This window comes from Apteryx rowi, unplaced genomic scaffold, assembly GCF_003343035.1.
Source record: "Apteryx rowi isolate R43461 unplaced genomic scaffold, aptRow1 scaffold_161, whole genome shotgun sequence".
Taxonomy (NCBI): domain Eukaryota; kingdom Metazoa; phylum Chordata; class Aves; order Apterygiformes; family Apterygidae; genus Apteryx; species Apteryx rowi.
The window spans coordinates 1429730-1442105 of record NW_020447875.1 but is presented as its reverse complement, the minus strand read 5'-3'; the positions used below and the strand labels follow the sequence as shown (position 1 = coordinate 1442105).

At 38.8% G+C, this 12376-nt stretch overlaps 1 protein-coding gene across 4 annotated transcripts in view; it reads left to right on the top strand.

Annotated features, from left to right (window-relative positions):
* CAMK4 (calcium/calmodulin dependent protein kinase IV) overlaps positions 1 to 12376 on the top strand; it is a 207127-nt gene that overhangs the window by 17001 nt on the left and 177750 nt on the right. For 2 of the 4 annotated variants that reach the window (XM_026059868.1, XM_026059870.1), the window contains 2 exons: positions 3114 to 3193; positions 10985 to 11091. The gene's annotated coding sequence lies outside the window, so the exon portion shown is untranslated. Of the gene's footprint in view, positions 1 to 2630; positions 2784 to 3113; positions 3194 to 10984; positions 11092 to 11151; positions 11171 to 12376 lie in introns of those variants that run through there. The other 2 variants (XM_026059869.1, XM_026059871.1) reach the window with 2 other exon arrangements.

The following is a 12376-nucleotide window of genomic DNA, read 5'->3' as shown; positions in this document are numbered from 1 at the left end:
GCTAAAAAATGGATTATATACAGATGACCTAGGCAGAGGGGCTTTTTGTTTTCTTGGCTTCCGGGTTTCGAAAAATATATACATATTTGATCCTTTCCCCCTTTTTGTTTTAGATTAAGGAAACACAGTAGAGACTGCTGGTTATGCGTGATGCTTTTTGTAGTCTACAAAAAATAGTTTGTGGTTTGCATAGCTTCTGTTTTAAACGATCTGCATTTTTTTTAGGATGTTAATGAGGGAGGCTAGATGATCCAGTGGCATGGAGCCAAATCTGTTTTTTTAAAATCTGAAAATTTTGTTATTAACTTCCCTGAGGATCAAAACTTAAGTTTGTATTCACTAATTCACTTGATCTTTGTCTTTGTTCAGCAAGGTGTACACACATCCTTAAGTTCCACTAAAATCAACAGCATGAATTGAAGCCCATTTTTTATGCCTTGCTAAATGAAGATACTAGATCTTAGAATCAGTTTTCCAGGACGAGTAAGCAGTGGATGTGAACTGGAACCAAAAAGGAGGGAACTGCACTATTCTTGCTGTGGTACATGCTAATTGTACACCTATAATCATTCAGAAGCAATTGAAAACCCTGATTTCCTGGTACTTCATGAAGAACTTTAAAGAAGCATTTCTGGGAAGGTTGGGTCATGACACAATTACCTGCAATTACAAGGGAAGGGATTTGATAGTGCAGGTGCACTCTCCTAGTCCCATATATTGGGTTATGATCCAAATTCAGCTGAGGTGAACTAATGTGGGTTCAGTAAATTAGTACAGTCTCTTGTACTGCCCTGATAAAACTGAAAGCGGATAGGCTTGTTCACAAGAGCTAGGCACATGCACCTGTATTTATGAAACTGTGTCTGGTTTGTGTGGATACCGTCTACGCATGTCATTTTGGTGTTAGTCCATGGCAACAAATTCCACTGACATGAGTGGGACCAGGCATTCAGCCTCACATTTGCCTGTTTGTAATTTGTCACAGGCACACGTTGAATGGGATGTTTGAGAAGCTCTCTTTACCTTTGTTCTGTCCGTATTTCCAGTCTCACTATCACAACTTGATTCTGCTTCTCTCTCTTTGTTTTCAGCCTTTCTTGAAGTTTTTTTTCTAGATACATCCAAGTAGTATTTTACACTGAGGGGGTGATCCTTGGATTCAAAGGAAGAAAAGGTTGTTACTCTGAATATCTATTACTAGTCTAATGTCAGTGGTTGTAAATATCTTTAAAAATACATATATCATGCTGCCTGGAATTCTACAGGAAAAAAAGGCTTAAGAGCTGATCTTAGTCTTTTTTTTTTTTCATTTTATGAACAAGGAGAGTTTGGGTTCACATTGTTGGGTTTTGCCAAGATCTAAAAACACAGTTCTGCAGAAGTGTATCGCTGCAGGTTTAAAAACAGGCAAGTTGCTCTATAAAAATAATATGTTTATTGACCAAATTGTTAGGGTTTTACCAGTCTGACAATAGTACCACAGAATGATTAGATGCTTTAAGAGAAGCCAATCAAAAACACAATATGCGCTTTTAAAACTGTATCTTAAAGTTGCTTACCAGCATGGTCCAGTTATATTTTGAATAAAGACAATCTTATTCTTCAGACCTGACTTTTTGCTTAGTTTAAACCGTTATACAAATGTCATACTGACTTTCAAAAGAAACTTCTGTTGTGGTACATTAGGTACAAGAAACTCAGACTTTAGTTTGAAGCTTTGAGAAAGGCATCCAGTGTGGGATTGAGGGAGTTGCTCTAAAGCCAAGGATACCATCATTTTGAAGGCTCTATTTGCATAGCTCTTTCCTCTCTACTAACAGGGTGGATGATGTGGCCTCCAAGTTATTCAATTTTAATTTTCTGGATTTCCTGTTCCCATCATTTACATACGGCTAGTGAAAATGCAGGCCAGGCTTGTAGAAATCATTTTTGATGAAAAAACTGCACACAAAATCACTGAGAATGACATCTCCTGAAAATATTATAATTTTAGCTAGGAATGATAGCAGTGCCATCAACAGTATAGATAAAGCTGGAATAATTTATAATGTCATTAGGAACTGGTGTAAAATCACAGATTAGAGATCTTGTCTCTTCCATTACTTATTATTAGACTTAAAGAAGAGTCTGCATGTTTTGTAAACCCATGATAATAGCATTAACAAAATGAGATAGCGTTTGYATTACATGTCGAAATAATCAAGCAGTGGGCAGTTTTAAAAGAGCAATGGAGATTTTGTTTTACATAAAGGTTACAGGCAGAAAATATTATGGATAATTATACTGACAATTATACTCTGTTCTTTGCTGTGCCTGCACGTGGTAGGCGTGACTTGGCCAAATCTTGCACTTCTGACTCGTTTTTAATCACCATTAACACCTTCGTCTTTTCTGTAACTGCAAGAATAAGAAGTGTGGTACAGTAAACAGTCAAGTGCCTTTATATACTGATAAAGGGAGATGGAAGGGGGTGGATACAGGAGTGCACCATGAGACTCATTTTCTATGCAGATCATTAGATACATCAGGGATACTTGCCCCACAGTGTTCCTCTCATGCTGCTTTTCATGCAGAAAACTTTTTCTTCCTATGGAGCATCAGATCCCAAGAGAGGCTATTGAAGATTGGTATAAGGAGAAATATACAATTTAAATGCTGACTTCTGAGAGTGAAGACTCTCACTGACATCAGTGGGTTCCAGATGTGCCTGTAAGGACTTCAAGATTTGGCTCAGAAATTCGTATATTATTTCTCCTTTAAGAGGCAGAGGCAGACTTGAAGGGGTGAACAACATGCCAGGATATAGATGACCTGTATAGTTTTCAACATATGAAATCAGTCTACTCCTTAATACCTGTGCATCTATTGAGAAAAATAATATTTGAGGAAGTGGCATTTATGATGACACTCTAGCATTTGCTTAACTGAGTCTCCCTCAGCACAAGGTGCTAACCTAGCTGTGTTGTCCTTAAACTCTGAAGGGCATCACTCCTGGAAAGTATTCACACAGCAGTGCTTGCATTTGTGTTTCTTTTTATTATTTCCGTTTGTTTGAATGTCCCCATTACTGATGGTGGCTTTCTTGGTCTCTCTTCTCATTACCTGCTAAACAGGTCTCCTGCTGACGTTCTAACATGGAAGAATTACCCAAGAAAAGCAAGTGCTAACCAAAAGCACGTTGTGTTTTACCATGGTAAGCTGCATTACTCTGATAGATGTAAAAAACTATAGCCAAGATAGATGTACTGAACAGATGGTTCTTCACTTTCCTGTCTTTTAAGCTCTACGTTGCTGAGAACAAGGATGCTTTTCGTTGTCTGTACTACTGCTTGTCTGTCATAGAGCTGGGGACTTTTTTAACCAACAGCTTCTTCGCAGAAAAAGGCAGTTTTGGTAGGAACCTAATGTGCTCTCTGAGCTAAACTCAGCAAATAATTTTGTCTGAAAAAAAAATACTGGAAGGAATCAAATGTTTTATATAAATATGTTTACAGTTAAACATTTTGCTTCAAAATTAACTTTTGTTTTAAAAGAAATCCATTGACATATATACTAGGACTAAGTGAAGCAGAGCATTTTGTTGACTGGAARTAAGTCATTTGCATTTCACTGCAAAATCCCAAAATGCTAATTTCAGGTTGCTTTGAACATGTTTGTGTGGGGTTCAGCCAAACAACTAAAAAGTCTCTTGCACAGCTAGTCTCTTAGACAAAGAGCAAATGCACTCACTGTCTTTGCTCTTTACTGGAGACTCTTTTTGTTACTTCTTGTTTTCTCTCATTTCAAAATGAAAGTACATCTTTCCAAATGCAGTCAGCAAAACATAATGAGCTCTGCTATTCTTTGGCTTACTCTAGATAACACGTTTCCTTCCCCATATGAGTGAAGATGCTTATCTGCATAACTGCAGACATTTCATAACAGCATCTTCTAAAAGTCCYGGAAAAATGTGAACGTGGCAAGTAAAATGTAAGCAGTCTTATGCTGCCAGAGTGCTCATTTTCTGGAAACTTTGAGTAAAAGAAGGCAAGATTAGTTGGTTAGCAGATATGTATAAAAATATAAGTGCACTTTTCAACTGATATTTGAAAAAACTTAGTTTTCCAAATCAGTTTTATAACTTCCGACACAGGAAGGGAGCTGACTACAATCTTAAACTTCCTGCAAGGTGGCTTTCCAAATATTTATTTCATTTACATCTGCACAAACACACACAGTTCATTTGCATTGCACAGGTGGAACAGTAGACCAGAACATTAGTTTCTGGTCTGTAATTAAATCATACAATGCATTGTTTAACCCTTAATAAGACAAAAAATATAGTATCAAAAGCCTCAATCTGAGAGACAGAAGGCAAGAAGCTTGGAGAAACATGCAGAAAGAATAGCCTGGAGAGTGCTTGGTTATTTTGATTTGTTTGTTTCAGTATACTGGTTAGTAATTTTAACATTGCCTTCCTGCACTGGAGTTCTGTGGAAGCAAAAGGATTGTTTTGTGAGTACAAAAGCTTTGTGTACGGCTACAGTAATTGTGTGCAGATCAGAATTCAAATTATGCATTAATTTTTACATATACAGATCTTGTCATTTATTCTTACAAATGTTGAAGGATTGCTTTTATTCTCTCGGTGTACTCAGCTTTACCATCGAGACCTAGCACAATGCATCTTTTTGTTTTCATTTTGAACATCAGTGAACATTTCAGCAAAAAATAAACAGATTCATTTGAAAAATATACTGATTTATAATCATAGCATTTTGATTTAGTGCATAGTTCTTCACTGAATTCTTCAGTGTTCAATATTTTGCTGATTGTATTTGAGTTTAAATGGAAAAGAAATGAGAAATACAACTTTGAGGAAAACAGAATGCCCTTCATTATGTCTGTAAGATTTTGTAATGGCAACAAAAAGAATTTGTGAGTCCTTAGAAGTGATTTTTAACAGGTTGGATGTTACTAAAGCTTTTAGATGCATTACATAAATCAAAGGCCTGAACAATGTTAAGGATATATATAGTAGCAAACCTACTAAGTGAGAAATAAACAAGGAAAACTGTTTACATAAGCAATGAAACTGTTGTGCTTTTTGCTTTGCTTTTGACATACAGAGGTCATATTGGGACATGAAGGTAGAGATACTGAAATACAGTCTTTATACATGATAACCACCTAGCTCTAGTGGAAATTCTACCAGATTGCTTTATAATCCTTCATTTAATCCCTATTCAATTTTACTGGAAAAACAGTAGTTTAAGGAACAAGTATAATAATAGAATAATACATTCCCTCAGTCTGCAGATGTGGTTGTCATTGTTAATTCCCACTACTATGATTAAATGAGAGGGACAGATTTTTAAAAATTCGTCTGTACAAGAATGTGAAATCAACTGTAGGTGATTTTCAAAACTAATGGGCAAATACAACTCATTACTTGTGCTTGGAAATGCACAGTTATGTTGGTGTAACGTGTTTGTGTGTGTGCATATATATGTACACACACATACATATGGCATATATATGTGAGACTTATATGCACATGAGACGTATATGTGCATATGTCTTTTAGAGAAGGAATTACAGTATTGTGACTTGGAAATATTAAGTTCTGTTTTCCCTTGGAGGGATTCAGATTTTTTTAAACAAGATATAGTGTATCTTCTACAAAAGTAGTCTCATATGGTCTTGAGTCATTTGCTAGATATTTCTAATAAAGTCTGTTGTTTTTATGAAGACTCCAGAAGTTATCTATGCTGTATGCGTATAGCTGCACATCTCTATCAGTGGGTTTTATGATAATGAATTGTTGAATAATGGTAATATTTTTGCAGTTTATCAGCAGTTTTGTGCAAGCTGTCCCTATGTACGCTCTTGAAGTACAGGGAAAGTTACCCTGTGCCCTGTTCTTGTTCCTAAGAATTAAATTAGTCACAGTAAACTTTCAGGAATCAAAAATGAATGGTTGTGGACAAATCCAGGGGTGAAGCAGATAGTGAAAGTGATGATAGCAAGGCAAGTTTCACCCTGAAGCCCCAGAACTTTTACATGGGAACTGTTAAAGAGCCAAGAAGTAGCTAAGCCTCTGAGGAAACAAAGTAGAGGCAACCTAAAGTAGGTCTCTCTATTGACCTGAAACCAGCACCATGTTTAGGTGGGACAATATGAGTTTACAATTGTATTCTCCTAAACCTTTCCTCTGCACTTGTATTCTCCTAAACCTTTCCTCTGCACTTGTCCGCACATAACTTAGAAGCAGTATTCTGTGGGACTAGGACTTCTACTGTGTACCTGTGGTCAAACTGTGCCAGAGAGGAATCAATAGCAGTGACTAGGGCCAGATGGATTCAAATAGTCAAAGGACTTGTAAAGAAGAAGAGGACATAGACATAAATGATCAGTCTAAAGGGGAGTAAACGGGGGAATTGTTCTCTGAGGAGTGCAGGTAGAAATATAACAAGACATTTTGGCTCCTTCTGGATCCCCTGTGTTAGCTTTTTTCAACCACTACCATCTCATTCCTCCTTGTTAGAGCCCTGAATACAAGCAGCAGGTCTGCCACTTGAAATTGTCCTGTGAAGATCAAAGGTACAGTCTGATGCTGGGCTGTAATACATAGCTAATTATTTAACCTTCACTTTTAAATGGAATGACGTTGTAATGTTTGCTTTTTTTTCCTGGAGTTCAATTTTTTTTCTAGAAACATTTTTGCTGACAAATAACAAGTCTGTTATCATCAATATCTGGCAGGGCACTCAAAGAAATTAGATTGCAATTAAGCAAGGCCATAACTGGATGTTTAATCAGAAAGATGTACAAAACAACAACAAACCACAGCCATTTCCTTACTCATAAAAGCTGCAATCTTCCAGAATTTACAGAATTGGCAGCTATCCAATCAAAAATCACTGAAGTAAATGAAGATGGCCATTTTTCCTATTATGTACCACATCCTGGGTAAAAGTAGTTCCTGTTTCCCACTCATTGGCACTGATGCCACAAGAGACCTCATCATAGCTACACTGTGATGGTAGCCCTGTCAACTTTTAGCTACCCAAATATGAGGCAAATGACTGAAATGGGAAAAAATCTGTTTTATACTGGACAGCAACAGCCAGAACTGATAGGTTGAAATTATTTTTCCACAACTGCACTGGTTTATTTATTTTGCTTGRTATGAGGGGAGTTTGAGATATGTAGAAAATAGTACAACTAGAAAGGCAAGAATTACTGGCTAGATCCTGATGGGTATCTATATGGAACTCCAGTTCAAGGGATGAACCTTGAATTGTAATTATAGCCATGGTTATTAACTTCTCTGTTAATGAACCAGCTACGGAACTCACTTTACTGCTGATTTAGATGCTGAGGTGCTGGGAATGCAGAGTCCTGGGTTCCCTTTACAGCCCTAGTAAGGAACCTTGCACTACTGAATCTAGAAAGAGTTAAGCAGGAAAATCAAGCAAATAGGTTAGACTGCTTCTCTCTGCTCAGCAATGTAACAGAGAGAGGGCTCTGCTGAATTTTTAGCTGACTTCTGTTCCCTAATCAGCAAAAGAAGGTGCACAACCACCGAATAACTTTTAAAATGAGGTGAGTGGCAGCTGATACCCTTTGTGATCCCCTCTGTTTGCTTTGAAGTTGACCAAAATAAAAGTTGCAGCAATTAGAAAAAGTTCTTTCAAGTATGGTTTCCCAGTTCTTGATTCTTTGCATGTCCACCTAAGCTAATAATGCTCCCATGAACTGACCTCCTTCTAACCTTCCTCCAAAAACGACTGCTTTACTGCTGCATTGAGTTCAGCCTACCCTATGGAAGTGAGTTTGCCTAGTACAAATTGCCATTTCTCAGAAGCTGCTAACTTTGCCTTCCTCTTAGTTTTTTATACAATTTCCTGTATCTGGATGTCTTTTCCCAAGTATCAAAATAATGATGAAGTTGGCTCTTCCTTCTTGAAAGGGAAAGAAACAATGTTAAATATTGTTAGCTTTTTTTAAGTTTTGATAGTCCTTGGCTGTGAGTAGGACTCTTTGCATCTGTTTTAATAACATTTTCAGTCTTTTCAACTTTCTGTATTGCCAGGTATCATCTTGAGCCCTGGCAGAAAGTTTGTGTTCTTATACAGAGTTCACTACTTTTTTTTTTCTTTTAACCATCCAGTGATGGAGCATGTTTAACCTGCATTCTGAAAAAAAGGAAAAGACAAGAAAAGAAAAAAAAATAGTTCTGTGTTAAGAAACAAGTAATAGCATCCCTTTTATCCTAGACAAATTTTTTGAGCTGCTAATGATGCTGGGGGCCTCCAGCTCTTTTGAGCTGGAGTTAGAAAGGCAGAAGCAGCTAACTGAATTTCATTCAGGAAGGGCAATGTGGAATTTCTGTGGGTACTACCAGATGGCTTTTGGTTTGTGAAGCCTGCCAGCAAGGGGTTGGTTTATTTGTATTTAATGAGTCACGAAGGCTTGTGGATCAGCTTTATTTTCTTTAGTAAACCAGAGGGATGCTCTTTGATCCTGAAAGAGAAAGGGAACACTTCAAGAATCCTTCTCCATTCTAGAAATCAAAGGATTGATTGAATCACTTAAAGGGGGAAAGGAAAGATACGTGCCATGACTAAGCTGCAAAGATGTTGTTCTGTATATTCTCCTGCAGTGACTATGAAATGATCCTGTTGATACCTGGGGCCCACATAAGGTGGTTCAGGGATGGCTGAATCACATTGTTTTCTAATAGCCCTTCCTCAGGCAATTACTTTTTTATTCCCATTTATGCATTTGCTTTTTCCAGACATTGGTAAAAATGGTCTTGGCTTTAAAATGTGTGAGTACAGGTCCAGGCAAAAGGGCATGTTGCTGCTGTGTCTTTTTCTCCCCTACTGCCACTCTAAAAGGATCTCATGAGACTCTTTTCACCTTCTTTGTTCTCTTGCATAAATACATGTCCTCTCACTGCCACTGCTCTTCTGCTGCCCTCTCCCTGCACCCTGTGCTCATTCTTTTCCAATTTAATCTTTTCACAGACGCAGTTGATGAAAGAGTCCATCTTTATCCAGCAGCTCTATAAATCATTGAGTAGGCTCAGATTTACATTTAAAACAGCATGAGAGATGATAAGTTAAGAGACTATGAACTTGTCTGATATAAGTCATAAAACTTTCTCTACATAAATAAAAATAGAGGAAATAGCAGAGGTTTTGGCATTCTTAACAGATGGGCATTCAGTGGAGGCTTGCATAGTCATCTGGAGGTACTGGAAGTTGAGTGCAAGATGGAAGATCTTGCAGAGAATAAAATGTAAAGCAAAGCTTGTCATTCAGTTGGGAAAATCAGTGACAGGGAAGGGAAGCAAAAGCTTCTGGGATTTGCCCTGATTTGAACTTTCTTGACTTGTATATGACATGGTTTGAATAACTTCTTTATCGAAAGACCTAATTTACATTACACATATAATAGCCTCAGATCTAGGGTGTGTGCAAACGTGGAATCTATGCCGTATCATCTGTGCAGAGAGGGAAGCTCTAGTATCTGCAGGCTGTTGTGAGAGAGATGACCCTTAATGAGGACAGTCTCTGACTGTTTGCTTCTTATATATGATGTTATCTTTTTTACTACAGCTGTGGACATCTTGTACCTTCAATAAGCAACTGCAATAAAATCCTTAGAAAAGACAGCAATGGGACAAATGGAGATGATTTTTGTTTAAGTAACTTGAAGAGGCATGCTGGTCCAAGGTAGTGTATCCAGGAAGAAAGATCAGCCTGAGCTGGCAAGGGATTATCATACTAATCTTCCAAATGATGCCCACAAATTATGAAATATCTAGTCAAAATTCTGGACAGAATTTGCTTGTTCTGAAGTTTGTATCCAAAGTCCTGACTGCTAGAATTATATGGAAGTGTCAGAAGCCAAGCTTACAAGGTTCTCATCCTGGATTTGTTTTTGAAGTAAATACTGGAAAGTGTGGACCGCATATACCTGATGCAGTGATGATGGTATAAAAGGAAAAGAGCATTCATGAAATGGAACTGCAGCCACTAGGGCAGAAAGATTACTGATCCCATCTCCACCAACATAGCAGATGAGCTCCCTGCTTTGGGTTTAAATTTATGGGTGGCAGGAGGGGGGCGGGGAGGTTGGACATCTCTTGCATGTGTTTTTGTGTTCATAAAAACTGCTTCATTTGCAAGATTTGGATGCTTCCCTGACCTACCTTTTTCCTCTGAGTTTGTAACCTGGGTTTGGTAGCAAGAAAATTATGGTATTTGTGGCTCCAAGATAAAATTTCACTCATAGTGTGTCACAAATGCATTTATACTATGAACCTTTCTGTTTCAAAATGAAGCTTTATCAGTAGTTTAGTCTTGTGTCCAATAATGACAGTGCAAATCTTCACATCGTTAACATAGATTAGATACAAGTGGAGCAGCGCACATTTCCAATACTGCCTTTGGTTCTCTGGAGAGTCAGAGACACATTCGTATGCTGATTAGGCACAGTGTGCAACTGGAAGATTTTCTTTGATTTCATATGGATGTACTTGGATATTGTTATTTTAATTTTTCAGGGAAGTGGAGCTTCTGAAGAATGAGGTGCCAGTCAGTCTTAAAGAAATAGGTTGTCAGCATGGTGTGATCCAGCCCACTTTGAGGCAGGGTTTTAAGGGAAAGTCTAACGCATTTCAGATATGTGGACCAGTATGAAAAAGTCTGCTGGTGTTATGTCATATAGTGAGGAGCACATAAAGGCCTGTAATAGGTCTATCTAAAACATTCGAGATGAGAATCTGATTATAGGTATCTGGATAAACATGATCTTACCAAAATAACTGTAAGAGAATGGGAATATATGTACTCTTTGGGTCACAGAATACGTTAGATATCTGACTGAACAAAAGTAAGATGTGAAATACCACTGTCTTCTAAATGTGCCGATTGGCCATTGTGTGTGTGTGTTTGTGTTTTTAATGATCAGTGGCCATTTCTTATCCCAGGAGGTGCTGTCGGAAGGTGTCACAAGGAAAGAGGGAAAAATGTCACCTAGCAACAGAAGCTTTGAGAAGAAAACTTCCAAACCCGCCGGAAGAGACGGAGTGAGCTGGTGAGTCGGGAGGAGGCATGACCAAGAGCTGGAAAGGCTGCTTGTCTGCTGAGCTGGGGCTGATCTTACCGCTGTCATGGTTGGTGCTCTGGGCACAAAGTCTGTCGAAAGGGAGGTTTAGAGTCTCCGTCAAAGTGGTTTGCGTAGAACTTGGTTTGCATAATAGGACTTTGGGTTACTTCTTCTGTGACTTTCTGATTTGAATTTGAAAATGATAAAATCTTAAATCATGATGGGAATCTACATTTTAATTTAAAAACAGCAAAAAAGTAAACTTGAGAGGAAAAGGCATTATTCCTCTTTTATCTATCTCTTTTATCTCTTTTATCCTTTGCTGCCATTAGCAAAGACTAAATTAGTAGATCTACCTTCTGTTATCTGGTTGAGCAGAGAGGGGCATTTTTTTAATGTCTTTGAGGTGTTAGAGATTCAGAGTTGAGATTACCAGCCCCTGGGTACTGTAAGGAAGTTGGACAGCAAGAAGAGGCAGACTTGTTTATAGGGGAATGCAAAACAGCTTGGGAAACATTGATATGCCTGAACTGACAAAACACTGAACAGGGTTGTGTGCTTGATGTGAACCAGGCATACAGTATTCAAGAACAGGCTAGTGGATTGTGGTTGAAAATTAGAGGGCAAGAGGTCTGTCACTTGTGCTGTGCAGACTTGTACATGGTGCATTTTACCTCCTGCCTGCGCTCGCATGGCAGTGAGAGTGGGTGTAATAGAATGGAGAGGCTGTGAGTAGGCCTGATCTGGCACACTATGCATGCGAGGCACACACAACTGCTGCTGTTTTATTTCGCCACTACACCAACAATAACTGCCCTTTTATAGACACCTCTGGCTAAGAGTTTTACAGTCAGGGATCCAATATACTTTATTATATTTGCATGCATATTATACCTKCAGACTTCATAACCTGTCAAGAGTGGCATTGCAGCATGGCAATTTTATTTATTTATAGCTGCTTTTAGTTCTGTGAGGGGCAGGGGAGCTGGTTTTTTGGCTTTCACTGGGTTTGTCAGTGGGTGTGAGCTTTGTCAGTGTCTTCCCCAGTGTTGCTCGTGTCTCTCAGTCTCTGCCTTCCCCTCCCCAAGTTCAYAGAAGAATGCAGAGCGAGCAAGCCCGAACCGCCCCATTGCGCCCTGATTCCCGACCCCACCCCGAAACAGGCGCAGTGGGGAGCAGTTGAGGCTGTGCCCGCCTGGTGCTCGGGCAGCGCCGGGCACCGCCCGCGACCAGGAATCGGGGCTCTGCGGGCTGCGCCTGCACTTCCCGGGGC